At 50.6% G+C, this 27,597-nt stretch overlaps 1 long non-coding RNA gene across 1 annotated transcript; it reads left to right on the top strand.

Moving 5' to 3' along the window:
* The first annotated feature begins 629 nt into the window (after positions 1-629).
* LOC148775289 (uncharacterized) lies at positions 630-11,560 on the top strand. Its single transcript, XR_016039320.1, has 3 exons — positions 630-1,001; positions 10,140-10,287; positions 11,407-11,560. It is a non-coding gene; the product is annotated as an uncharacterized LOC148775289 (long non-coding RNA).
* The last annotated feature ends 16,037 nt before the right edge of the window (positions 11,561-27,597 follow it).

The following is a 27,597-nucleotide window of genomic DNA, read 5'->3' as shown; positions in this document are numbered from 1 at the left end:
CCTTTATTGAGAAGGTTGTTGCATCGAGAGAAAGGACCCTAATTCCATTTGGAGGCAGCCCTTCTCCTGGGAACAAAAGTCTGGTCTGCTTTGCATCACCCCAAAGAGACCCCACAGGCCCCACACTCAGCAGAGCTCAGAGAGCTTCAGAGGAAAACCACATCTCAGAATATTTAAATCTCTGGGCATACATTTAGCAATTCAGAAGTAAACCTGACTTCATAAGCAGCAAAGTCATTTTTCCACAATACAACTTCCCTACCAGAAAGCTTTTCATCATTATTTTTCCTGAAGGGATTTCATAACCAGATTATATTATAGAAACTCTTGATTTTAGGCAGCTGAACTTTTTTTTTGGAAAAAAGCTGCCAAATATTTTTACATTAGAGGAACTCACAGAGCGAGACGTGGAAGGATGAATTCTGGGAAAGGATGATATGAGGGCGGATTCTAGGTTTAGAAAGGGAAAGCATTTGTGAACCGTCTGACCCCTGGGCAGCGCTGAAATTAATCAACATACTTTCTCATCCACTGACACTCAAGTTCCAGTGAAGGGGGAGGGTGGGGGCAGTACGTGCTCTCAACTAGAGGCCACCACCAGAGGTACAAGTGGCCGTGGTGGGGTGTGGGCAGCCCCCTGGCCAGCTCCACCCTGGTGGCCTCCCTGAGGGGCTTGTGCGGTCCAGACGATCCTGTGGGGCCAGCATCATTGATTCTGTGGTGGAAGTGAGGATGCAGAGCTCCAGGGCTGGGAGAGGCCGAGCTGGAGTTCCCCAGCCCAGTGTTGGCTTTAGGCTGCAGCTTTGCCTCAGTGAGGAAGACCTCTGAGGCTGAATATGGGACACTGTAACTGACAATTTAAACGACAGTTTGAAATGATGAAGGAAGAGAACCCTGCCTTTCCCAGTGAGTGGGCCAGACGGCAGCTGTTATGCCAGGGCAGAGAAGCAGGGGTGGCGTTTGTTTATTTAGACCAAGGGCAGTTCGCTGACTCCCAAGAGGTAAGGTTGCCTGGCCAGTCTGTGATGGGGGTGGCTGGTGCGAGGGGCGGTCATCCTGACGCTGATTCTGCAGACCCCAGGCGCCTGCCCCGTCTTCACCCGAGGCCTTGGTGGAGGTGGGGAGGCCCATCTGTCTTCACCAGAGGCCTTGGCAGGGGTGGAGGGGGAGGCCAGGGTCAGGTCAGAGGAGGAGCGGGAGGGGTTTTACAGTCTGGAGGAGGGCCTGCATGGTGGTTCTGTGGGAAGGACCTGGCCAGGCAGGGAAGCAGACTCAGGACTGGCAAGGATGATGATTCCAGTGGGGTCTGGCTGGCCAGGGGGGAGAAGGGCAGTGGAGTGGCCCAGAGTGCCAGAGCCCCTAGAGGAGGGGTCGGGAGTGGACATAACTGGGGGTAGGCTGACTTCAGAACTGGGTGCAGACTGCGTTTAGGGAACTGTGCTCTTGGCCTGGCTATCCCTCCCATATACGTAGACTGGGCACACCGCCTCCTGCCTCCCTGCCCAGCCCTCTTAGTGTGTCCGAGTGGTCAGACCAGCCCACGGTGCCCAGGCCCCCCACTTCTGCCCCCGAGAGAGGCTGCAGGGCCCACTGGGTGCATCTGCCTCCTGCACGGCACAGAGGCGGCTTCACGGGGCTTGAGGCTGACCTCCAGCATCCTAACTGCCGGGAAGGCGGTGGGGTTGGGCATTAGCCAGGCTGAAAGAGCAGCACTGAAGGGACTTGGGGCAGTGACACGGTGGAGCTGGGCCTGGGAGGGGGCGTGGGCGCGGCTGCCAGGGAGGACGCTCAGGGCTGTGCAGGAGCTGGACTGTAACTGGACTGCAGTGCAGAGCTGCCAGGGCAGGAGCGGGGAACGGGGTCCAGTTTGGGAACTCCTGGGTGGCCATCCCTGTGAGGTGCCCGTGGGGCTGCCAGGCAGACGGTCTGAACTCCTGGACCGAAGCCTGAGAGTGGGGCTCGGGCTGCAGACTCCAACGTGGGTTTCATCCGTGTGAAGATAAATGAAGCCGTGTGGGGTTTCCCAGGCGAGGACAGGAAGAGACCCTGCCCAGGGGCCCAGGGGGAGGCTGGGAGCAGCAGGCGGCTGGAGGATGGCCACGACCTCCGCTGTCACAGAGGTCAGCTGACAATTCCTCTTTCCTTGTGAATAATACATTTAGATTCTTCATTAAAATTTTTTTCCCTCTTTTTCTTTCTTTTAAAAGTACATCTTTCTTTCTTCTGGAGTTCTTTACAGAGGAAGGCAGGAGAGACAGCAGCATCCGTCAGCAGGTCCTGAATTTTGGAGAATTTATTGTAGTTTCCTTTCTTTCCTAAAAATTTATTGAAAGGACAAAGGCAAATCTGATGATTTATTGGTAGACTATATGAATCAGTTTTGGTGAAGGTTCCCACAGTTTCCTGTTTGATAAAGCCGTGGGGTGAAACTCCGCACAGGAGAGTGTTTTGTTAGTAACCGAGAGTCAGAATTAAAGGGCTGAGTTGATCCCAAGGAAATCCAGCTTTATTTTTCCTCCTGCTCCCCACCCCCCACGAAGAGTTCATTCATTAGAGCACTTCTTTGTAAAGTGATCTTTGTGTTCTTTTGAGCTTGGAATTATACTCCAATGTTCTTCTGGAATGTTTTCATTTTCCTTTAAAATAATAAATGTATTGACTCTCTGGAACTAAACTAAATTAGGCAGCATGGCAGGGGTTTCGGGGGAGAAGCTGGACTTCAAGTTGTCCTGGGCCATCACCTGCTGCCTGGATGGACTGTCATTGGTTTCAATCAAACACCCCAAAGCTCCCTTGGCAGCTGTGACCTGGGCAAGTTCACCTCTTAACCTCTGATGCTTTAGGTTTTTTCTCTGTGAAATGGGGATAATTATATCTAATCCACAGGCTTGCTGAATCCTTAATACATGCCTGGCGTCTGAGTGCTCGCAGCGCCCAGCTGTTGTGGGGGCACACCCATTACAGCCTGTTCCACTCCATTCCATGCTGATGCTATTTCCAAAAACTCCAGGGTCTAGACAAGCTGAGAGTTTTTGTCTTTATGTGAAGGTGAAAACCAGCAGGCAACTGGGGATCTAGCTTGTGATGATGGGAGGGGCTGCTTTTAAAATGCCCTGCATGCCCGCCATCCCCGCGTTCCCCTGCATTAACTACACGCGCCCCAGCAGCCTGTGGCCCCTGAGGGTGCACATGCCCCACGGGGTGAACCCAGAAGCTCGAGACCAGGGCTGGTGTGTCCATGCCTGAGTCGCCATGACCAGGGCTGGCTGAGGTTCTTCCCGCTGTGGACGACATGTCTTGTGTCCCCAGCAGTGTACCTGGGGGTGACCTGGAAGCTCCTCTCTGCTGTGCCTTTTCTCCTGAGATGTCCGTGTGTTAAGGGATCTTTTTATTCACAGCATTTGGGATCTAGTTCTCCATCCAGGGATGAAACTCGGGCCCTCTGCAGTGGGAGCTCGAAGCTGTAACCCCTGGACCACCAGGGATGTCCCCCCAGCTCCTGTATTTTATTCTATTTGCAGTGTTAGCTCTCACAGGCAGGTCTGTGGTCCGTTCTGAGGTGGTTTCTGTGGGCTGTGATGCATGTGCTTTTTGTGTGTATTCAGTCCCAGCAGCAGTTGTCGGAAACACTATTTATTCCCCCATTTAATTGTCTTGGCAGTGCGTCAGAAACCAACAGATCGTAGATGCAGGGGCTAAATTCTGTGTTCTCAGTTCCACCCCATTGTTCTTTGTGTCTGCTCTGCCCATCTGACACTTGCTCCATGAATGCAGCTTTGCAGTGAGTTCTACAGTCATTCCATACTATTTTGGCTACATTGGGTTCCCGGCATTGACATATACATTTTATGGTGAACTTGTCAATTTCTTTAAAAATCAAGCTGGGACCCAGTTTTTTAAGTGTAGCAGGAAGTTTATCATTTTACTTTAAATTGATTGGTAGTTTTGAATCTAAAGTGTCTTCTTGTAGACAGTATGTTATTGGATCATGTTTTCCTTTCAATTCACTCTACCAATGTTTTTCTTATGATTGGGGTGTTTAGCCTATTTGCATTTAGTACAGTTAGTAATAAGGTAGGCTTTATAGCTTCCATTTTCCTATTTATTTGCTTTCTGTTCTTTTGTCTCCACTAGTTTTAATTATTAACATAATTTAAAACTGTGTAGTCCAGAAATATACCAACTTAAATTCAATAAGCTGCAAAATATTTGCTCCAATACTCCAGTATAGCTGTATATCTTCCACAATGCTTTGTGCTATTACTGTCATGTAAGTTACATTTTTATACATTATGAGCCTATCAACATATTTTAGTAATGTGTACAGTGTCTTTTAAATCATCTGGTGAAGAAATGAGTTACAAACGAACATATAGTTACACTGTCTTTCATATTTACCATTGTAGTTGAATTTTAATGTGCTCTCTTTTCCTAATATGCCTCTGAATTACAGTCTCATGTCTTATCATTTCAGCTTGAAACACCTCTCTCAGTATTTCTTGTAAGGCATGACTCCTAGTGCCAAATTCTCTCAGTTATCGTTTATCTGGGCATGTCTTAATTTCTCTTTCATTGTTGAAGAGCAGTTTTGCAGGTGGAATTGCCAGTTAGCTGATCTTATAAAGGATTGCTCCGAATTGGCTCTGTGTTAGTTGCTCAGATGTGTCTAACTCTGCTGCCCCATGGGCTGTAGCCCGCTAGGCTCCTCTGTCCGTGGAATTCTCCGGGCCAGAGTACTGGAATTGGTAGCCATCCCCATCTCCAGGGGATCTTCCTGACCCAGGAATGTCTGTGTGGGCCTCGTGTAGTCAGGAGGCTCCTTAAAGGCGGATGAGGGCTAAGGAGAAGGTTGCGTGATGTGACGTAGGAAGGCCCCAGCCCTAGCCTGCTTGCTGCCTGTGAGGGTGAGGGGCTGTGAGCTGAGGAGGAGGGCAGCCTGCAGAGGCTTCGGCAGCGAGGACACAGGTGGCCCCAGATCTGGAGAGAAGTGCAGTCAGCTCTGCCACCATCTGGATGTCAGCCGGTGAGACCCACGTCAAATCCCTGACATGCAGAAACACAAGATGATAAATCTGTGCAGTTTTAAGGCACCAGGTATGTGGTAACGTGTTACAGCAGCAATAAGAAACGGATACACAGGAGACTGGGACGGGCCAAGGTAGAACGCCACAGAGCTCACTGTTGTCCCTGAAATTCAGCCGTCTTTCTTCGATAAACAGGCCTTGGGTTGCTGTGGTCCTCTGGACACCCTTCAGAGTTCTGAAAAGGCTTAGTTTGCACTTCCCCCCGGTGTTCCTGTGGCTTTTATGAAAGAGTGAGTCTGGGAGATTCCTGTCTGCCTTTCCAGGGTTGCTTCCACCAGGACAACAGTTTAACTGGGGTTTGCTGAAGGGCTGGGAGGTCTGAAGGAAGTGTACAAACGACTTTCCTTTCGGGAGGTAGGATGGCCAAGGAGGCCTCCAGGCCTTCATCCAAAGCGTTTGACTTAAAGCAATCCTGTTTTTTTCGGTTTAATGAGCTGGGCTTCCATTTAAATTTTGTTGCAGAAGTTTTACGTATTGAAAATAGACAAATCTGAAAACTCTGCTGTATTCTCCTGCTCCATCTTCTCACCCGGTTCTTATAACTTCAAATGAGATCTGTTAGCAAATTGCAGGATGGACACCTCCTCTGTGGGGGCTGTGCTTGCTCACCGTGAATCATCGTGTTGTTCTGAGCAGAGACACTAATAACTGGTTCCAGATATGGAACACTCATACAAGCAGGTTGTCCCTGGGAGCTGCAGTCATCCATGACCTGGAGACTAAACTAGGATGTGGGAAGGTGAAGAATATTGATCTGACTTGAAGAGGCAAGATGATAACATGAGAAAAATAACAACCCAAGATGTCAGAAGCAATGGTCACATTCTACAAAGTTCTCGAGTGAACAGAGGCACATGTGGAACGTTAGAGCTGATGCATCCACAGAGGTCATATGGGTCCACAGAGGTTGTCACATGGTCCGCCCCGCGGTTTCAGTCAGCTGTTTTTAAGTTCTGTACTTAGTGGTGGCTTAACACAGCTCCGTAAGAACCAGGGCAGGGTCCACGGTGAGGGGGAGAACCCGCTGGGGAGGGGTCTCGGGCAGGGAGGCTAAAGGCACCGTCCATCCTGGAAGCAGATGTCTGTGACCGTGAGAAATACAGGATTGTGACATTGTGATCTACTAGTTTCACCCTCAGACATATTTAAATTCCATTTCTGATCACTAGCTCTGTGACCTTGGGGCATCATAGTGTAACATCTCTGAGGCTTGCTTCACTGTTCTCAAAGGAAAGCTATCCTTGTCTCTTAGGAGCAGTGGAATAAAGTATGTAAAGCTGGGCTTCCTTTCCCTGTTGGTTGAGGTTTTGGGCAAAAATCCATACATGGAAACTAGTTTCTGCTAGAAAAAGTAATATATAAATGCATAGAAATAATGTGACATCAGTTATGGTATCTATACATCTAGCCATTCTGTTCAGGTGATAATTTCTGGGCGGATTTCTGAGTATGTGCCTATGTGCATGCTCAGTCGTGTCTGACTCTTTGCGACCCCGTGGACTGTAGCCCACCAGGCTCCTCTGTCCATTTCTTTGGGGTCAGAGGTCTTAGGGGAGGGGTGGCACTGGGAAGCAAGAAAATCACCCCTCCCCTGTGACCTCTGGCCCCAAGCACAAGGACTCTGGTCTCCCTATTCCAACCACCACCCCAATCATTTCACAGCAACTGAGGACAGAGAAGATGCAGGAGGTGGCCTACCCCTAGTTCTAACACCCTGTAGAGTTACTGAAACCAAGGCAGACTGCAATCAGAGGGTAAGTCCCTGACTCAGGACGAGGACGTTCTGGGATGTGTGTGTATGTGGGGAACCTTAGTTCTTCTGAAGAGCAGAGGAAACACCTGGGGTATGGGAAGGGCTTAAGGGACCCTCCCCTGTCCCCAGACATCAGTGCACAAGACCCACAGGGAGCCTTGTTGGAATCATGGTCCCAGACGCCACCATGGGACTCTGGGCCCCACCGTCTGCTGAGATGCTCTGGGATTCATCTGTAAGCAAGTGTCCCAGGCCTGTGTCCCAGGCAGTCCGGAGCCACCCAGGGAGGAGCCAGAAGCCCGTGGCCTCATGTGACACTCACATTACATGGATGGGGCTGTGGGACGGGAGGTTGGGCCGTTGTGAGGGCCACAGTCCATCCTCAGACCCTGCTGCTTCCCACTGTTTCATCCGGACCCAGGAAGACTCCTTCTGGTTTTGAAGAGAAGAGGCTTAAAGCAGAATTTGAAGGAAGCTGCTAAGCTGATAACTTTGCAAGGAAAACAAACATAACTCCAATATGTTGATTCAAGGTTTGCACTGATTCCTTGAAGGTTGGCTGGAGAGATGGGGTGGGGGGACTGTTCCCTACCTGCCCCAGGGCAGTCTTGGGGTCCCTCACAGGCTGCATCCTAAACTGACTGGCTGCACAGGGCATGTGGGGGCACCCTCACCACCCCCCCCAACCCAGAGGTAGGCTTGTTGCCGTAACACTGGCAGCTGTTAGGTGCCATCACTGACAGGGCAACACCCTGCCTGACCTGGGCCAGGCTTGTATCTGTTATGTTCTGAAATGATGTTTTCCCCTCCTCACTTGGTTTTAATTCTGAAAATAATTTTTAATACCAGAGAACAAAGTAGAATAAAATATAAATAATTACCATACTGGGTAAAGATGTCGTTCTGGTGAGACCTTAAATCAGAAGTTAGTCATCACTGTTAGAAAGCTGAAAATGTGCCTTTGGTGGAGCAACTTAATCTGTTCCCTTCTTGAAGGCTCGGTCAAAGCTGGAGGACTTTGTGCAAACACTGGTGTTCCTGGACCTTGTTTGGACCGAATTAGCCCAGTGATGGGGGGAGCATGCCTGCCCCTCTTTTTGTTGCAATAACACTCTGCTGACAGCCAGTATCTCGGGGTGTGGCAGAGGTGAGATGCGAGAATGATTCATAAAAAAGGATCCCACAGGCTGGTTCCCGTGGGATTCCCAAGCCGCGTGGGAAAGTGTAGGCGTGGGGCTGGTGGGGGGAGTAAGAGGCCCACACCCACCCTCTGGGTCCTCAAGTTTATCATCAGAAAGGTGGGGCTGTCCAGTCTGGGTGTGTCCAGTTCTTTTTATTACACCTTCAATGTGTTTTAAGACAGACGAACGGATGGGCTTTGAGAGCATTGTGGCAGTTCAACTTTTAGAGACAACCAAACACGTTAAAGGGCTTCCCAGGTGACACTAGTGGCAAAGAATCAACCTGCTAATGCAGGAGACTAAGAGACGGGGGTTTGATCCTGGGTTGGGGTAATCCCCTGGAGAAGGGCATGGCAACCCGCTCCAGCATTCTTGCCTGGAGAATCCCATGGACAGAGGAGCCTGGAGGGCTACAGTGCACAGGGTCACAAAGAGTCAGACACGACTAAAGCAACTTAGTATGCATGCATGCATGTGCGCTTTAAAAATGAGTTTCTCAATTGGCCATCAGCACGTGCCAGAAAACTGACGGTGGTGGAAATTTGTCTTCTTTTGTATTACCCACTTTTATACTTAAAAATATGTTTACGTTTAAATTTTAACTATTTAGTCTTTAATGTGAAATTTTGAAACCTAGATGGTAGTTCTTCGAATAAAGGTGATTTTGTGAGTCCCTAGTTTCAGATTTGGGATGATTTGGTTGTAATACATGTGTTGGCAGAAATAATAGACATTGATTAATTTTTGTAAAAGAAATTAAACTGGTTTTGCTTTCCTCTAAAAGGTTGAGAATGATATTAAAATGTGACTTAAAGTCCTCTGCACTTAAATAATAATGCTTCAGCTTCAGTGGAGATCACCTCTTGGATCTTTCACGTGCGGCTGGCTTTTGTTTCAAATTAATTTTGATTGTGAGCTATGTGGGAAACATCTAAATTTTTTCAACTGTCTACTGTTCTGAATCCAACTTGCTGACACCCCGTAAATATCACTGACTGGTGGGCCATTCCCAGTGGAACTGACATGTCAAAGTGGCCACAGAATCTCCCATCTTGTCTTGTCTCAGCCTGGTTCCAAGGATGAATATTCCAATTCACGTCCAGGTCTGTTTAACATCTTCTTTGTGGCAACAGATTCTTCCCTAGTGGCTCAGATGGTAAAGAATCTGCCTGCAATGCAGGAGATGTGGGTTCAATCCCTGGGTCAGGAAAAACCCCTGGAGAAAGGAATGGCAACTCACTCCAGCATTCTTGCCTGGGAAATCCCATGGAAAAAGGAGCCTGGACAGCTTCAGTCCATGGGGTTGAAAAGAGTTGGACATGACTGAACGACTAACACACACACACACAGACTCTTCACATGTATATTTAAAGCACAGAGTATTTTCTATGCTAAGGTTTTGGGGAACGTGAAGACTCAGGGGTCCTACTTGGCCACCCACCAACCTGCAGCTCCTGCTTCACAGCAGGCACCCAGTGATATTTGTAGAACAACTAGATGTAACATGTGATGACTTCATTCTGTCATCAGTCAGCTGATGAAGAAGTTGGAAAGTTTGGGGAAAGAGGCTTAGTGAGCAGGCAGAGGTGGGGGGTGCTCAGGCCTTGGTGGTCTCTGTCCCCAGCCCCCTCCCCGCCACCCCTGGGTGCTGCACTAGGGGAGGATTTCAAGGCACTAAGCAAGCCAACCTTAGTTTCTTTCTCTTTAAATAGCATACACACATATGTGTATGTATGTAACATGTATGCAGTGAAATAATACTTCATATTGACATATCTCCTCCTGGAAAAGCCCCTCACAAGGGGTACAAGAGAAGTCAGGTGGTCCCAGTGGCCAGGACCTGCTTCTTTCAGGCCCTGGACTCTGCAGTTAAGGCTCGTTAAAAGATCTAAGCAGATGACTTAGCTACTTCAGAAACATATCAAGGCTTAGACCTCTGCTCCTAAGTTCCTACTTTTCAAAAAGAAAAAAATGATCTAAAGAAAATAGAATGGCCTCAACGTCAAGGTTTTTGTTGTGCTTCTACATATTTTTTTCATTTTACAAAAGAGTATTAAATGCGTATTGCTTTTATGCACTACAATTAATCAGGCAGGAACCCCAATAAATGTCATTTCCCAGGACAGACTCAGACCGCGAGGCTATGCCAGCTTCCAGCCAGTTGACAGCGTGAGAACATCTCGCAGGGTGTCGGGCGGGCAGGAGCATCACCTGCCCTGCGCACGTCACCTGGACGGCGGCTCCGGAGGCGGGGGAACCTGTTCATCAGGTGAGCATGTGAGCAGGTGTGGACCGTGCATTTCCCAGGAGGCTGGCCGGTCTGTGCAGGTGGATAGCTAGTTCACAGAGTTGAATTTGGCTCCTGCACCTGCCAGGCTGTGAACTCTCGCTTCCCGAGGGCTGTGCCATCACCGGGGAGGCTGGGACCTCTTGACCTGGAATCGGATGCCGTGGAGGCTCTGTGCCCTGCGACTGTTTAATAAACTCACAGATCTGAGCAGCGTGTTTCACACCTTCTGAGGCCATCATGAGGAGGATGGAGCAAGGCTGAGATGAGACTCCCCCACCCCAGCCTAGGTGGTCCTAGGTGTGCATATGGCCCGTGGGATGTCCGTTGTCAAAAATGCAGAAGTGTGTTTGGAAAATGCCCATTTGGGGGAATGCTTTTCCTCTCTTCCAAACTCATGTTGCTGGGATGATGGGTCAGCTCTGAGTTGTGGGGGCCTCTGAGCAGACATGTGTCGGGGAGGACATGACTTTGCCTCAAGAATCCACAGCTTTGGGGCTTTGGGACATCTCTGAGAAAAATGATAGATAACACCAGCATCAGCCAGAATGCCCCATCCCAGGCACACCGGACCTCGGCCATGTGGGGGCCCTGGGCTAAGGATTGCAGGTGGGGATGGAGGGACCTTGCCGGCCCTGCAGGATGCCAGAACTCAGGTGCTGGTGCATTTGGTTATTATGTTTGAACTAGAGTTGGGAAAAGGACCCAAGTGAGACAATGTGATGCCTTTTCAGGTTAACATAGGCTGAAGCCCTTTTGGTTTGTAACATGTGAATTCCTCGTTTCCGTGATTTCCTGTGATGCCTGCAATATCCGTGTGAGCTGACCAAGTCCCAACAAGCTAGTGGCCCAACAAGCTAGTGGAAAAATAGCCGGGATGGTGCTCCGCCTCAAACAAACTAAGCATTCTGGGGCTTGGGTCCTTGTCTTGTTCTGTTTTGGTTACGCTGTGTTCTGGTTTTAATGGCTGTGTTCTTGTGAGAAAAGCTGATACTTACTGAGATCCTAGACTTCTACAAAGTGCCATTAAACAAATTATCTTGTTAAAATCTCATAAGGAGACCCCTGGAATAAGTACTTTTTAATTTCCCTGTTCTGCAGATGAAGAAACCAATGCTGAGGGATGGCATGGCCCGAGGCTGCAGAGCTTGCTCATCCGGGCTGACCCGCGTCTGGCTGGGCTCCGGGGGCTGAGCCTGGGCCAGGCAGTAAACGGGGCAGGGGGGCCTGTAGGCAGCCAAGGAGTGACTTGTCTGACTGGTGCCTCCTTCTCTATCAAATAAAACAAATTTCCAACAAGTACATACATTTTGGGTGTATTTGATGCACATTTTGTTCCCCTTTGTATTGATCTTTATTTATTCCTGGGGCCCTGATTGAGGAGGCTAGTTCCTGGAGGGAAAAGAGCCCTGCCCCCCTGCAGCTGCTCCTGAAACCTCAGGTATGTTCTCCCAGGAGTGGGTGCAGCATCCTTGTTCTGGGGTGCTGCAGGGGTGGAACTGTGAAGCCCCCAGTGTTCCACCTGCCCCTTCCCCTACCCGCCCTGCGCCAAACACAGCCGTTCAAACCCTGATTCCTGGGTGATGGTGTGTGGACGTTACCACCCCCTGCAGATGGTCCCTCCAGACGCAGCACACTGTGGGAGGCTTCAACAGTGGACCTGTGGGAGGGACACACATTCAGTCCTTAACGCTGGAGACTCAGCTGAAATCCTGTGAAAACTTTCTTGTTCGGATTTCACTTTTGCTATTAAATCTTACATGGGTAACAACTCAAACCAAAGTATGGGAAAGCCAGACGGGCTGTTCAAAATCCACGTGGCTCAGAAATGCCTTTGTCCTCACAATGGAGATTCTTCTAGGCCATCCGTTAACGGAGATAGGGCCTTTGCGTATTCTGAGCAGCTTGAAGGAAATCGGCCCTATAAATTTACTCAGCAGTTTACTTTCTCAAAGCAGACTCCCTAACTCGGTTTTCCATATAAACCTATTCCCACAGGAGTTAATATCTTTTGTTTCTCCCAAATGCAAGCAATTCCACTGTCAGTAAAGTAAAAACGAGATTTTTCTCACAGAGTCAGCAGCTTGTATGCATGAACAATGGACTCTCGTGTCCAGGGCTGTTGGAGTAGTCCCCCCACTCACAATCCTGGGTCTTTGGGGGGCTGCTGGTGTCTTGGGGGAAGGGCAGCCAGCTCCCATCAAGGCACATTTGAACAGCTGTGAAGCGTCCAAAACTCGCCGTTGGCACGAGCGGGGGTGACACTGGCCCCAAGGACGAAATGAGAGGATGCAAGTGTGAGCTACAGCTCTGGCCAGCAGACACCGCGGACTGGCCTCTGGCTGCAGAGTAGGGGATGTGCTTGCCAGGCAGCAGTTCTAAATGGGGCGGGGGTACCGGAATCAGGGAAGTGGATCTTATGGCCCAGCTAGGGTGGAGGACACCCGGTGCCGGCATGTGTCAGGGGACGTGGGACTTACCCCAGAATCGGGGCAAGGTCCGGATGTTGAGCTGTTAATTAGAGGGAGACATCCACTAGGACCCTCGGCATGCAAGGTAACACCAGTAGGAGCTCCCTTGACGCAGCATCATCATGAAGACTCAGGCCCAGGTTCTGGGAAGCGGTCACAATGGCCAATACCCAACTATCACGTAACCCGGTTCAGCACACGGGTGCACATGCTGATGTAACGATGAGCAAAGCTCAGTAAGTGAAGCTCATGGAGGGATGAAAGTGCTTCAGTGTGATCAGTAGCTTCGCTAAATCATTTTAAAAAATCACTGTAAAAGAGCAAATGAGCCAAGTGCCCTCTTCTGCTTCGCCACCGACACCTCCTCACTCTAGCCCCACTTCATAGGACAGAAAATATTTGCTGAAAGCTCAGTTTCCTCTGTAAGTAAAGTTCTAATGAAAAATGTACACAGGACACAGAAGCAGCATTTATTCATTTCCACTCTAGTTCCTCAATCCTGGGCAAAATTTTTTTTCCCCTAACTCATAGAAATGTATACTGTCTTGGAGAAAGTTTTAAATGATGGTCACTTGGCAGAATTTCTCAAAAGACTGAAATTTTGTGTGAGCATTTTCTTAGGTTTTAGATGAGAGCAAATTGACAATGAAAAATTTTAGGTGTTAGATGTATTTGTTCAGCTCCTTATTAAAAATGTAATGTGTTCTGGTCAGGGGTCATGGTCCAGATGGGAGGAGGGTCTGTGTGTGTCTTGTGTATGGAGGCCACTTGGGTCAGCAGGTGCCATCATCCCATCACGCTTGCATAGCAACTTGCACTTTCTAATTGTCCTGTGACCACTTGGGATGGTCTGCCTGTTGTCCCTGTGAGGCCCCCAGGCGGGGCTGCTGATGCTGTGACAGGGAGGAGCCTCACACTTTCAGGCTCTGCTGTCTTTGCTCCTGCTGACCTGTCCATCAGATTGGCCATTTCCTTGCTGTGTGACCTGTGTGTGACTTTGACGCTCTGTCCTCACCTGTAATGTCGGGGGTGAGAGTGTCCTCTGATCCATAAGGTCCCTATGGGCTTAAGAAGGTGATGCCCACAAACCACCCTAGACAACATGAGTCCAGCCACCGGTACCAGTGATGTGCCAGCGGGCTGTGGTCCTGGAGCAGCTCGGCCCAGCCGAGGGGAGGGAGTGGACCTGCCCACCCACACAGGGCACCTTGAGGCCATTCAAGACCCACTGACGGGTCAAGGTCTCTTGCAAACGGCCTATTGGGGATGCATTAGAGGGTTCAGGACTGGGGATGTGTCCTGAAACACAGCAGAGGACCGCACGGTGGGTGGAGCATCACTGCCTGGGTGCTGCTTGGTCGGTTAGAGATGCTGGTGGAAGCCCCACCCCGGGGCCACGTCTGCTCACTGTTTGCAGAGAGCAAGCCCGCCCATGGGGGTCCCCGAGGACCCTGAACTCCAGTCTCTGGGAGCAGGGTATCTGCAACTGGCAGTGGGTGGGGGCAAGGAGGGGAGGCCTGGGAACAGTGAAACTGATTTTCTTGCTTGCCTGGCCCTGCGCCCCTGTGGCGGGTGGCATGGCTGCTGGGGGTGGGTTGCTAGAGTCCCTGTGCACCCATCTCCTGGTCCCAGTGCTGTCACTATTTCAAGGCCCTGATTAAGGGTAACGCATCTGACCCTGCAGCTCTGGGATAAGGTGCTGTCCGCAGGTACACTCAGTCTTGGTTCAGACTTGGTTTCTTGGCTTCAAACCTCCACCCCCCGCCTCCACTTGCAGGGTCCATCCACGAGGGCGGAGGGTGTGAGGCAGGCTCCGTGGAGCAGCTCACAACACTGGGGACTGCAGGCAGGCGGGCAGAAGTCTATGGCAGGGGAACACGTGCTCTGTGAGCCCAGTCTGTCTCAGGCTCTCGACCTCCTATCCCCTTGCCACTTGCCTCTACAACCCTGAGCATCCTTGGGAAGGGCAAGGGAGACCTTCCTGCACCTGACTTAGTTCCAACATTTTCACTCCTTTCTTTGAAGGAAGTGGCCTTTGGGCCTCTGTGTTCCAGTTTCAGAGGGAAAGTTGGCTGCTCTGTGTTTATGAGTCTTCTCAGGGGTCCGGAAAGGTCTTTACAAGTCATCTCAGGGGTCTGGAAAGGTCTTTTGGATGGGGGGGTAAAGGGAGTAGGTGACACTGTTCTGGACGGCACCTTTGTGAACTGAACCTCCAAGGAAACCACAGCACTGATCGCACTGGCAGCCGCAGACCGCAGACCGAGAATAGAGAGCCGACCACTTCCTGACAGGGTGGTTTGACTGCTGGGGCCAAGCAGGGGGCAGCTGTAGACAGAGGACTGGATCCGCCGAGGCCTCAGCCTGCACAGGACACTTGCTGACACCTGGGTTTCGGATTTCTGCACACACAGCAGGAAGGAAGCTTCCAGGGCCCCTTCTTACACACCTGGTGGCTCAGATGGTAAAGAATCCGCTTGTCAATGCAGGAGACTCAGGTTCGACCCCTGGGTTGGGAAGATTTCCTGGTGGAGGGAATGGCTACCCAATCTAGTATTCTTGCCTGGGAAATCCTGTGGACAGAGGAGCCTGGCGGGCTGCAGACCCTGGGGGTCGCAAATAATTGAATACGACTGAGCTACTAAAACTTCCTCACCCACCCTGTGCAGCTCCATCCCAGTGAAGGAGGCAGCCTGGGCGCATGTGAAGAAACCTCCAGTGATTGTTCCTTTGTCACGAATGCGTGTTTTCTCTCCGGTCCTTTCTGTTCAGATGGTGAGTGGGGTTGTAGGACAAGGAGCTGTGCCCTGCTGCCTGCTGGTGTCTGCTGCGTGCCTGGCATCCCTGGAGAAGGGCGCCCTCAAGCGCAGCAGAACCAGAGCGCTCCTGCCCTGAGACCTGGGAGCACTGACTTGGGGCTCTGTGCCGACAAGTTCACTGGACACGGGCCTCACTTCTCAGCAGCCTCTGCTCCTGTTGTGGGGTGGTCCTTTCCCAGCATTGAGAATGCTGCCCTGGGAAGTGGGGAGACTCCAGCCCCTGGAGGAGGAGAAGGTGGTGAGGGGGTCCCTGAATCTGGCTCCCAAGTCCACTTCCTTTTCTACTGTTTGACAGCACAGAGCAGCTAGGAGTGAAAACCCAAACCTGCTCGATTCCTAATAAAGAGAATTCAGATCACGTTGGCTGTGGAAATCCACGCTTATGAGTGGGCACTGTACCTGCCCCCATGACGGATCACCCCTCAGGCTTCCGAGCCCCAGGCGTGTCCCCCGCGGGAAGCGTCTGAGCAGCAAGCATTCTTTGTGAGTGAGACAGGAGCATTGTCAGGAGCATAACTAGGCTTACAAACACCTGCTCGCCCTCCCACATCCTGCGTGCAGGTACAAGTGCAGTTTTCAGCAGAGACAGGTCTATTTCCCAACAGCTCCAACAGGTAAAAACTGGCAGAAGTTCCTGGCATCACACGCCCCCTAATTGTCCTTCTAGCTGATACCTGTTCTGAGTCGCTCCAGGTGGATTTAGGATAAAGCCGTCCTGTGATTCTCCAACTGCGAGGCATTCCACGGGCCTTGCCTTTAAGCTCGGTGGTTGCACAGACCATACAGAGGGGCTCAGAGGATCACAGGCCAAGTTGGAGGAGGGCTGCCTGACTGTGTTGGCTGCCTGACGCGCTGAGCGAACAGGTGTATGTAAAGGTGGCTCCGCCTCCCAGCAGACAGCGCCCGCCCTGGACCTGCAGGTCACAGCACGCAGCGAGGGTTTCCAGAGTGAGGTGTAAAATTCCAAAGGTTTGGGTTCGGTTCAGATAAGTACCCACATGTTTGCCTCTTTGGTTGAAACCTGCCTAAAACGTCTCAAACGGCCTGTTAGGTTGGGCTGGGAACCTTGAGCAGCTCCCTGTCTCCTGAGGCTTTCGGCACTTCCTGGAAGAGTCAGCTCAGATTAGTGTTTCCAAGTCTGAGCCCAAGATGCAAAAGTCTTGAAGCTCACTTTCTATTGTTTTGTGTCCTGAGGCCATGCTCCGTGCAGGAGCTGGGGTGCTCTGGAGAGGAAGTCGGAGCTCAGGCTTGAAGCTCTTGGCTGGGCTGGTTGGGGGGGGTGCCTTTGCTTCCCACCTCTGAGTGATTATTTTCATTCTGAGAAAGGGAAAGTGTGGCTGGTTGTGGCCCCCAGATTGGTGCAGGGGGCCCTTCTCTAGGAGGTGAGGGGTGACCGGGCTGGCCAGGGAACTGGGTGGGTTCCCTGGAGATCCAGCACCTCTGGACAGCTAGAGAGGATGGCGTGTCCGGCCACTGACCACAGGCCCAACCAGCACTGCCCGGGCCCTGTCCCAGCTCCTGGTTCCATGCATGGGACAGGGGATTACAGAAGGGGAGCAAGTGACCCCAGGAAGAGAAGCTCCACTGGGCTCAGCCTCCTGCCTCTGAGACCTGAGAGGGGCAGGGCTTCGGGTGAACTGACCCGTGTCCTGCTTTCTCTGCCATGAGCGTGCTCTGTGCCCCGTGGTAGGTCCCTGCCCGTTTCCTGTCCTGACCTTCCCCTGATATTCACGGCCAACAAGAACTGGTCAGCAGGCCCTCTGGCCGTTTCCTGGGTGCCCTCACAGCTGCCTCACATTACTCACTCTAATACAGCATTGAACAAAGCAATTTGTAAAGATTTCCCTGGAGTCTTCCCTGCCTGGTCCGGTCCTTCTCAGGCATCCCCGGAGGGGCCTGCTGGCCCTGTAGGAGGCATGGCACTGCTGTGGAGGGCAGGTGGCATGTCCCGCCCGCATGTGGGGGGACCTGGGGTGGACCAGAGACTGGGGCCTTCACTGCCTCCTGGGGGACACTGGCTTTCCCACAGTCCTGGGTTCCTGGCTGTGGATAGACGGTGGACCTGAGAAGCATTTCCTACCTGAGGACGGGTTGCACCGTCCAGAGCCAGGGCTGCGGCACACTGGAGGGGGTGGTTCGGTTCTTGCTGTTTAGTGGCTCCCTCGTGTCCAACTCTGTGACCCCGTGGATGGTAGCCCACCAGGCTCCTCTGTCCATGGGATTGTCTAGGCAAGAATACTGGAGTGGGTTGCCATTTCCTTCTCCAGTGGATCTTCCTGACCTAGGGATCGAACCTGTGTCTCCTGCCTTGGCAGGTAGATTCTTTCCTGTTGAGGCACCGGGGACGGCCCTCTACAGGTTTTGGTCGATAACTGTCTGTCAGCGTGAGCGACATCTGACTCTTGTTGGTGTGGACTCACAGCCTGTCTCATTTTGAGTCTGTGGTTAAGCCTGGACCAGCTTGTCATTCCCATGTTGCTGGTGTCCAGAGGTTGGGGTGGCTGGGTTGGGATGGCACTGCCTGAACCCCATTGCTTTCTAAAGCCTTTTGTTTAGTTTCACACATGGGTCTGTGCTGAGGCAGCCAGAGCAGAGTCTCACTTCTTTTTTTCTGGAGAATAAAAAGGGCAAACATCTCATGTTTATTATTGTGGAATTTTTCTCAGCGAAGCTGAAGAAATACATCAAGATAGTTTGTTCTCAGGGGACGGAGTTCAGACATTTCATAACATATAAATAATTGTCCTTAACATGAGCCACTTATTCTATGTCTTCTTTGTTTATGGGGAATTTTCCTTATTGAATGATAAGATGACTAACAGTCTGTGGGCTCGATGTCCAATTCTGGATTCTTGACCTCACCTCCTTCATCTGGGGACTGAGAAAATTCCTGGGATGTGGTGATGAGATCTTTGCTGAGCCCCTGTGTGCTCACCCCACACTGTGGGGCCTGGTTAGGACAGGCTGGCTATGCCCACGTGGGCAAGCCTTCAGCATGTCTGGGCCCTGATCTTGGGTAACAGCTATTTGAATGTGTAACTGGAATTTGAAAGTGGAAGGGCCCCCGAGGAATACGTGGCCATGAATTATTTTCTCCTGGAGAACCTTTACCCCAGGTCTTCTGAAATTTGCTGGCCATTCAGGTCCTGACTTGGAGATCCTATTAGCTTTACAAACAGAACCCTGGACTTCGTGGAAAAGCGCTGTGCTGGGCCTAGAGGCGCGTTCATCGGGACCAGCAGAATCTTCCTCATCAGAAGCAGGCTGCTTCCCCGGGAAGTCACGTGTTCTCTGGAAACATAGGGTGTCTCTGTGAGTCAGCAACTTCACAAAAGTCATGATTTAATTTAACCATGCTGATTTTGGTTACCCTGACCACACAAAGTGAACATTTTCTGAGCTATGAAACTAAATTGGAGGCAATTTCCTCTTTGTCTTATTTCATTAACATTTCAGACTCAAATTTGGCCCTGAGGAGGGTGTGCTCAAGGCAGCGCTTTGGGCACAAGGAACCCGGAGGCACTTAATGTTTATGCCTACAGACTCTGATGTTAATCAGTCTGCTATTTTACAAAGGTCTGGAGCCATGGGCTCTCTGGGTCACCTGCGGTGGCCATGCTGCGCTAAGCCCCTCTCGGGCTCTGGCCCCACAAGGTCACCTGTCCCCGGCAGGCTGTGACTGCACCCCCACCCTCTGGGGTCTCTGCCTTCCTCTCTTTGCTTCCTCAATTTCACAGCATGTGACACCATCCAAGGGTAGAATTCTTGTCCTGTTCACTGCTCCATCCCCAGTCTCTAGGCAGTGCCCGGTACTTACTTATGAAGTGTCCACAGTTAAATGAATTATCTGTAAGGCAATTCCTATAAACCAGAGACCAAAGCCTCTGTTCTTTTTTTTAAAACCCCAGGCTTTCCCCCTAGAGATTAACTTCCTATGTAGGACAGCCTTTGTCTCTTCTTTCTTTGGCTTTTAGTAGGACTTTGATCTCAGTTCACCAGCAAAGAAGGGGAGCCCAGGAGTCAGAGTACTGTTATCTCAGAGATAAGAGTCAGTGAGCTGGAGAGGATGCATGGGAGGGGAGCCCTGTGCGCAGCTGGTGAGGATGCAAGTGGTACAGCCCCTGCGGAGACTGGAGGATCCTCCAAATCTAAAACTAGAGCCACCATGTGACCCAGCAATTCCACTCCTGGGTATTTACCCAAAGGAAACGAAAACACTCACTTGAAAATGTATCAGTACCTCCATGGCCATTGTAGCATCATTTAAAAGTCAAGACCGGGAAACAACCTAATTGTCATAGGTGTTTCATAGGTGATGTGTCACTGCAGAAAATGTGATTACGTAAGCAATGGAATAGTACTCAGCCACAAAAAATTGTGAAATCTTGCCATTTGCAACAACATGGTTGGACTAGGAAGGCATTATGCTGTGACATCACTTACATGTGGAATCTAAACCAAAACCAAACTCCACCCCCCCAAATAAATAAAAAACCCAAAAAACCAGGCTGATAGAAAAAAAGCTGAGATTTGTGGTTATCAGAGATGGGTTGGGTGGGGAGGTGGAGGAAAGTGGTCAGAATGTACAGGCTTCCAGTTACAAGAAGAATAAGGACTAGGCATGTGATTTAGAGACTGCAGTTAACGCTGCTCTGTGGTTTACAGGAAAGGTAAGAGTGCATCCTGAGGGTGCTCCTCATAAGGAGAAAGTATTTTTTCTTTCTCTTTGTATCCATATGAAATGACAGACATTAAACAATTATTAATTGTTTCATAATATATGCTTATCATGTCATTACACTGTGTATCTTAACCTTAGCTAATTGAGTGTTGCATGTCCGTCCAAAAACTGGAAAAAAGAATATAAAAAAACTTTGTAACCCTCTCTTGTTATGGGTATTTTCTAACCTCTCAACACATGCTAAAAAGCATTCCCATCACACAAAATTCAACTGTGTCTCTGTACACTAACAATAAACAATCTGCAAAGGAAATTAAGAAAGTTCTATGTATAAAAGCATCAGCAAGAATACAATTGCTTGTGGAAAAGCTTAACCAAGGGGATGAAAGATCTGTCCGTTGAAAACTACAAAATATCACTGGTGGAAGTTAAAGAAGTTGGAAATAAGTGGAAAGATTCTATGTTCATGAATCAGGAGACAATATTATTACAGTAGCAATTTATTACTAACAAAGTGAATAAAATATATCAATTCTACCCAGAGTATATAATGCAATCTCTTCAAACTCTTAATAACTTTGCAGAATGAAGAAACACAGTGTGGTTTCTATATTTGCTGAACTATTATACAGCCATAAAAAAGAATGAAATCCTGACATATACTATGGCATAGATGAAGCTTGAAGACATTTTGTTGGATGAAATAAGCTGATATTTATACAGAAGCACAACTATTATATGACTTTATTTATAAGAGATATGTGAGGAGGGAATGAAAACCCACTCCAGTATTCTTGATTGGAGAATTCCATGGACAGAGAAGCCTGGCAGGCTCCAGTCCATGGGGGTCACAAGAGTCGGACACGACTAACACACACACACACACAGAGGAGACATGTGGGAAAGACAAACTAACAAAGATAGAAAGTGCAGGGTGAGTGCCCGAGGCTGGAAAAGGAAGCGGGGAACTTGTGTTTAACAGGGAAGGAGCTTCAGTTTGGGAAGCTGAGGAAGTTCTGCCAAGGGTGGCAGGGATGGCTGCACCAGTGTGAATATGCCTGATGGCACCGAGCTGTGCGCTTAGAAGCTGTAAATCTGATGCGATGTGTGTTTCACCACAATTAGAAAGCAATCGTCTTGTCCCTGCATGGGAACTGCAGGACTGCTGGGAAGTGGGTCCACATGGAGCCGGGCACTCAGGCTGGGGGAGGCCCCAGGCTTTTGGAACCGCCGGCCGTTCTAAATAAAGCAGATTCACTCAGGGGAAAAAATGAGCTGCAATGGCAGAAAATTTTCCTGAACACACGATTATTGTATTAAGTTCCCCCAAACTCTGAGCTCCTATTACGAGAGTCCTTTGCCCACGTCTGGAACTCTGTCTTGTGGTCGAAGGGGGAAAATTTTGTTAAATCTTTGAGGATAGAGATTGAACATAGGGAGAGAGAGGCCAATTTTTAAGAAGTGTCTCAATTCACTTAATGAGTCTCTAACTGTTCCTGACCCTCGGAGAGACTGAGCAGAAATCGCCTGTGGCTTTGGTGGAGACCCCTCTTTCCCGGGGGCGGGGGTCCCCGTTTTAAACCATGCAGCTTCAGGGTTGCAAAGTGGGCGGAGCTTATTAACACCCCAGTGACAGCCACGTCTGAGTGACCGATTCTTCTTCTGTGATGAAAACGTCAGCCTCCTATTACATGGGGCTCCGTGGGGGATTGGAAGTGCTTCTCAGAAGGGAAGCGCTTCCAGCCCGGCTTCAGAGCCTGTTCCCATGTCCTCGCTGGAAACCTTCCGGAAACCGCATTCCTTTTCGGTCCCGCTGAGCAATGTGAGCTTGCCCAGCCAGGCTTCCCAGACCACCTCATCAGCAGCCTGGGAACGGAATGTGACCAGGAGGGTTAGCTTGCTGGCTGGGGCTCCCGTCCAGGCTGGGCTGCAGGGAGGGTTTCTTTTGCTGAGAGTAGCATGTCAGGCCCGGCCTGTCTCAGAAGATACAGACTCTCCAATGAATCAAAGGATTCGAACTGTCTAACCTGTGGATGAGGACCTGTACTCAGCTCTCACAGTGGCTGGAGTCAGCCTGGGTTTTATGGGAGGGGCACTTGACAAGGGTTAGAAAAACCCACAGGACCCTCCTATCACTTTTGGAGATGGCCAGACCAAAGGAAAGAACTGAGAAGCGTGAGGTGGTGACTTCATGTTTTAAAATAGAAGAGGGAGAAAAAGAATAGTCTTTGAGAAACAAGGAGGGATTTTGAAAATTCTGTGATTGCTGGTAAATGAGTTGGTTTGCTTTAAATAATGCAGGAAAGTGGGTCTCCATGGCGCCCACATCCCAGGAGGAGGGGCTCGGGGGCGAGGCTCCGACTCCTCTGGTTTTTTCTCATTTACCTCCGTCAGTGCCCCTGGGGGAGTTTGATAAGATGGGGGAAGAAGAGTAGTTTCAAGAGGAGTCTGAAATTCACAGATGCCAGAGGTTTCCTTTTTTCAGGTGTGTATTTCATCCAACTGCTAGACGGTGTCAGCGACAACTATTTCTCCCTGGAGTAAATCTGTGAACTGAAATCATGTTGTCAAAGATTTCTAGCTTAGAAATCATGGAGAGAACCCTCAGGCCTGATGTCCCTGCTGTGGTTGGTATTCTGACTTTATGACCTGATTCTTAGAGAAACACCTGAAGACAGACAGACGGCTGTAGAGTGAGCGCATCAGGTATGTGCTGGAAGACGGCGGAGAGCCCCTCAGGTCTGCCTTACGCCTCTCCAGACCTCGGGACCCTGGCCGTGTGGACTCCAGGCCACCAGGGGCCTGTCACGAGGTCCTGAGGAACAACCAGAGCTCAAGCCGTGGTGTGGGACTGGGCGGGCTTGCAGCTCATTCTGGCCCCTGTTTGGGAGCCCCCCCTTACCCACCTCCGGCCTGTGAATAACTGAGTCAACGTGCTGGGAAGTTCTCGGGAGAGAATGTGTCTGAGAACACGGATCCAGTGGGGGTGTTCTGCGGAACAAAGCAATGATAAGGGACATGAAGGTGCAAACCCAAGGACGTCAGGACACCTGCTTGTTTGGACGCTAAACTTGGGACCAGGTCCCTGAACCGTCTCTGGCAGCGTCTCAGGCAGGAAGACACCTCAGGGAAGCACAAGTAAGGATTTACACCCAGAATTAAAACAAGCAATGTTCCTTCCCTGTGACTCCCCTGTCCCTCTGAGGCCAGGACGGTCCCTGACGCCTGCCTCTGCTCTCTGACCATCCCCGAGTCCGAGGCACCTGTTGGTGTGAACACACACTGGGTCAGCCTGGCTGGGACTCCTGCAGGTGGAGGACTGGGGGGCCCAGGAGGGGCTTTGACTCTCACAGTCCCCTTTACGGGGTGACACCCGGCTGCTCCCCCGAGCCCTGGCTTCCTTAGCCCCCACCCACCTTCAGCCTGGACATCTGCTCAGTTCCTTTTTTTTTTTTACAGAAAGGAGATACACAATCTTTTTCTTTTCGTGCTTACACATAATACCTACAGGATTTACCCTTTCTGTCTTGAATGACTTAACGACAAAGCAGCTGTTCCCTGGTGCCCTCTGGGGTTGGTGTTACTCACTCTGGCTTCCTTCACCAGAAGGATTATCTAGGTCACTCAGCGTGCGTCCTAGATGGGGAAGCATCGTAGAGTAAGAGAGAGAGGAAGAAGAAAAGGAAGAAAGAAAGCGAGAAAGGGAGAACGCAGGGAGGAAGCTTCCAGATTCAGAGAATAGCAGACTCCTGAATCCTTCTCACTCCCCTCGTCCCTGTGGATCCATCACATACGTGAGATGGTGATGCTTAGATCTCTCATGATTTCCTGGAAAACCAAGGGGCATCCCTGCTAAGGTCCCACCTCCCAAGGATGACAACTCTGAGGTTCTTGCTGGCCGTGAGCACTGACTCTGCACGTGAAAAGTCAATCAGAGAAAAACAAGCACCGTGTGATCTCACGTGTACGTGGAATCTAAAACATACAACAAACAAGAGAACATAACAAAACAAGCAGACTCTCAGATACAGGGAATAAACTCGTGGTTCTCAGCAGGGAGGTTGGGGCGGGTGATCCAGGGGTCGGGGATTAAGAAGTACAAATAACTGTGAATACTGTAAACGAGCTACACGGACACGTGGTACCACGTGGGGAATGCAGCCAGTATTTTATAATAACTATAAACGGAGAGAAATCACTAAACATTGTGAACCACTATCTTTTCCACCTGTAACTTGCATAATATTGTACATCAACTACATTTCAGTGAAAACGACTCGTACCCTCAGTTCCTCAACCCTCGGGAGGAACAGAGCCCAGGCTTCATGGGATGAGCATGGGCAACACGAGACCGAGATGAAAGGAAAACGATCCGGAGAGTCTAGCACAAAGCTCTGTTCCCAAGTCCCATTGCAGGAGAACAGCCCAGTTCATGAGAGTTCTCAGCCTGCTTCCTCCCATATTTATCTTGGCTGGACACCAGCCCTCGTCTCTGCAGAGACTGAGGGAAACTGGGGACCCCCATTCATGGCAGAGGCCATCTGATGCCTGAGCCCTACCTGGCATAGTCTTCATTCACAGCTCATGAAGCAATTTCTTCCATGTTCAATATTTTCATTTCGTGGTCCTTGAAAATGAAGTATGTTTTAATATAATTCCAGGCCTCAAATTCAGCAGATATGTTCTCAGTCAACAATGAAGGGATTTGATTCGCTGTCGAGCTGCTTGTAAACAATGTAAAAAATACAACTTCTTTCTCTCAAAGGGTGGCGATTAAAGCATTGCTCCCAGGAATTCACCAAGCTGTCTTATTTACCATGATTGTAAAGTGCTCAGAAGTGCTATGTTGAACCAAAAGAAAAAAAACCAATATTGTATCTTTGAAAGGTTTTTATATGTGATGCAACCTCATTCCAACTGACCATCTCAAGCCCCCTGAAGTGTGGGTAGCAAACTGCATTCCTATGAAACTATTATAAATGGGGCAGTGAGTCAGAGAGAGACTAAAAGAATGTTCCTGAAGTCAACATAGCGGGAGCTTTGCACTAGAATTTCCTGCTTCATCTCACATACTTCAAGCCCAAGGGGAGCCCCAGCACACACATAATATGTGCAGAGGAAGTTTCATCTATAAACACAACCTTTAGAATAGTCCTCTCAGTTTTGAGTTTCTGTGTTTTTGCTGCCAAACATAGCAGCAGCAGACAGAAAGTATTGGTGACCAGAAGGCTGATTCCGATCCTGTGAGGCTGCCCTGCATGTACTGGGGTGCAGCCAGGACTGGTCACTTTGCCTGGCTCAGGCTGCCTGAGGATCAGAGCCAGCTCATAGGGAGGCATGGACATCCACACCTCCATGCCTGCGGTTCGTGCTGAGAGGCTGTCCTCTGACCTGGGTGACAGCAGTGTGTCCGCGCGGGGCCCTGGAGGATCTGGCATCGTGGACACAGTGGGGGAGGGGCTGGGCAGGGCACAAGTGCTTTTGCCCAAGGGTCGGCTCAGGAGCCCTTGTGTCCCAGGGGATGCTCGCCTACCTTGCTCCGGTCCCAGCCTTCATCCCCTTGTGAGCAGAAGGAGGGTTAGAGATGATGGGAGGGGGCACCCCCGGCCTCAGAGAGGCCGCTGCATGACCAAAGGGCTGGGTAGGCTGGGTGGGAGTCCTGTATAGGAGGCCGGATGGTGGGGGTTGGGATCTGACCGTGCTTGGTAAGGGTCTCAGCTTTGGGAGAGACCAAAGTCCAGCAGGGCTGGGGGAGGGCAGGACCACTGTGGCCCCCCCCGGTGGCCCTTCCAGCACTGATCTCCTTGCTAACCCTGCAAGGCCAGCCATGGACCTGAGACCCATGTGATGGCTCTGCTTGGGGGGAGCATGGCTGTGCGGTCAATGCTGACAGTAGAGCTGGGACCCTCCCTGGGAGCCTAAGGGCGTCCAGGATTGGGGGTTGGGGTGAGGAAGAGGATGGTCCAGCTTTCCTTCTTGGTGCCTGAAGGGCTTGGGGGCTGTGCTCTGGTCTGTAACCTTGAGTTCAGAGGCAGATGTAGCCCTGGGCCCCCTCTACCTTGCCCTGCAAGTGTAGGTGCAGATACAGATGGACGTGGTGACAGGAGAAACACTTCCGTTTCTCCCCAACATAAACCATCCCCCCATCAAGATAAAACACATCTATGAAAATCACATGCCTGTAACTCTCAGTGAGCACTGGCAGAGGTGACTGTGGTCTGAGGGTAAGTTCACAGTTTCCTGGGCTCCTGTCTGGAGAGCCTGGCCCCTCAACGAGGGTGCACCAGGCTTCTGTCCCAGTCAGCTGGCCCAACAGCTGCTTCTGGGCCTCGTAGTCTTGGCCACCATGCTGGTCCTGCCCTGGGAGCTATGAGGCCTGGGAAGGTCAGGTGGGAGGGGCGGGCCGTCCCTGTGCTGGGGGCACCCTGGTCTCGGCCTGCCAGGTGCTGGCAGCACCCCAGCCCTGGTGGGACCACAGACATCCCCACACTTTGCTAACATGCCCAGGGCAAGTCACCCAGTCGAGAGCCTGTGTCCAGTTTGGGGTCCTCGGCCTCTCCAGGTTTGGGGTTGGGACCAGTTTGGGTGTGCAGGGGTAGGGAGGGCACAGGCCTGTATTTTATCACAAACAGAATCCATGGCCCTGTGCTGACTGCACAGTTGTCCACATCTGAAAGACAGCTAACCCAGTGCTTCAACAGTGACCCTGTGTACACACAGGGCTGTGGGACGCTGTTTTCCCTGATGTGTACAAATGTGGGTAAACCCTTTCCCGAGTCGCCCCCAGCCCCCAAAAAGAGGAGGATGACGCGTCCATGCGTAAGTCTGTGTCCACATGTGTGTCTGTGGGTCAGTGTGTCTGTGTCCATGTGCGTGTCTGTGGGTCAGTGTGTCTGTGTCCATGTGCTTGTCTGTGGTTCAGTATGTTTGTGTCCGTGTGTGTCTGTGTGTCCATGTGTGTGTGTGTGGTTCTGTGTGTCCATGTCCCTGTGTGTCTGTGTGTCCGTGTATGTATATGGTTCCATGTGTCTGTGTCCATGTGTGTGTCTCTGTGCGTGTGTGGTTCCATATGTCTGTGTGTCCACATGAGTGTCTGTGTCCATGTGTATGTCTGCATGTCCATGTGTGTGTATGTGGTTCCGTGTGTCTGTGTCCATGTGTGTCTGGTTCTGTGTGTTCATGTCCATGAGTATGTCCGTGTGTGTAACTGTGGTTCTGTGTGTTCGTGTCCATGAGTGTGTCCATGTGTATATGTGGTTCTGTGTGTCTGTGTCCCTGTGTGTGTGTGGTTCCATGTGTGTGCGTGTCTGTGTGTGTGGTTCCA

The sequence above is a fragment of the Moschus berezovskii genome, chromosome 16, assembly GCF_049115385.1.
Source record: "Moschus berezovskii isolate FMDL1 chromosome 16, NW_MosBer_1.0, whole genome shotgun sequence".
Classification (NCBI taxonomy): Eukaryota; Metazoa; Chordata; class Mammalia; order Artiodactyla; family Moschidae; genus Moschus; species Moschus berezovskii.
The sequence above is the reverse complement of the archived record's forward strand: the minus strand, read 5'-3'. Positions and strand labels throughout refer to the sequence as shown.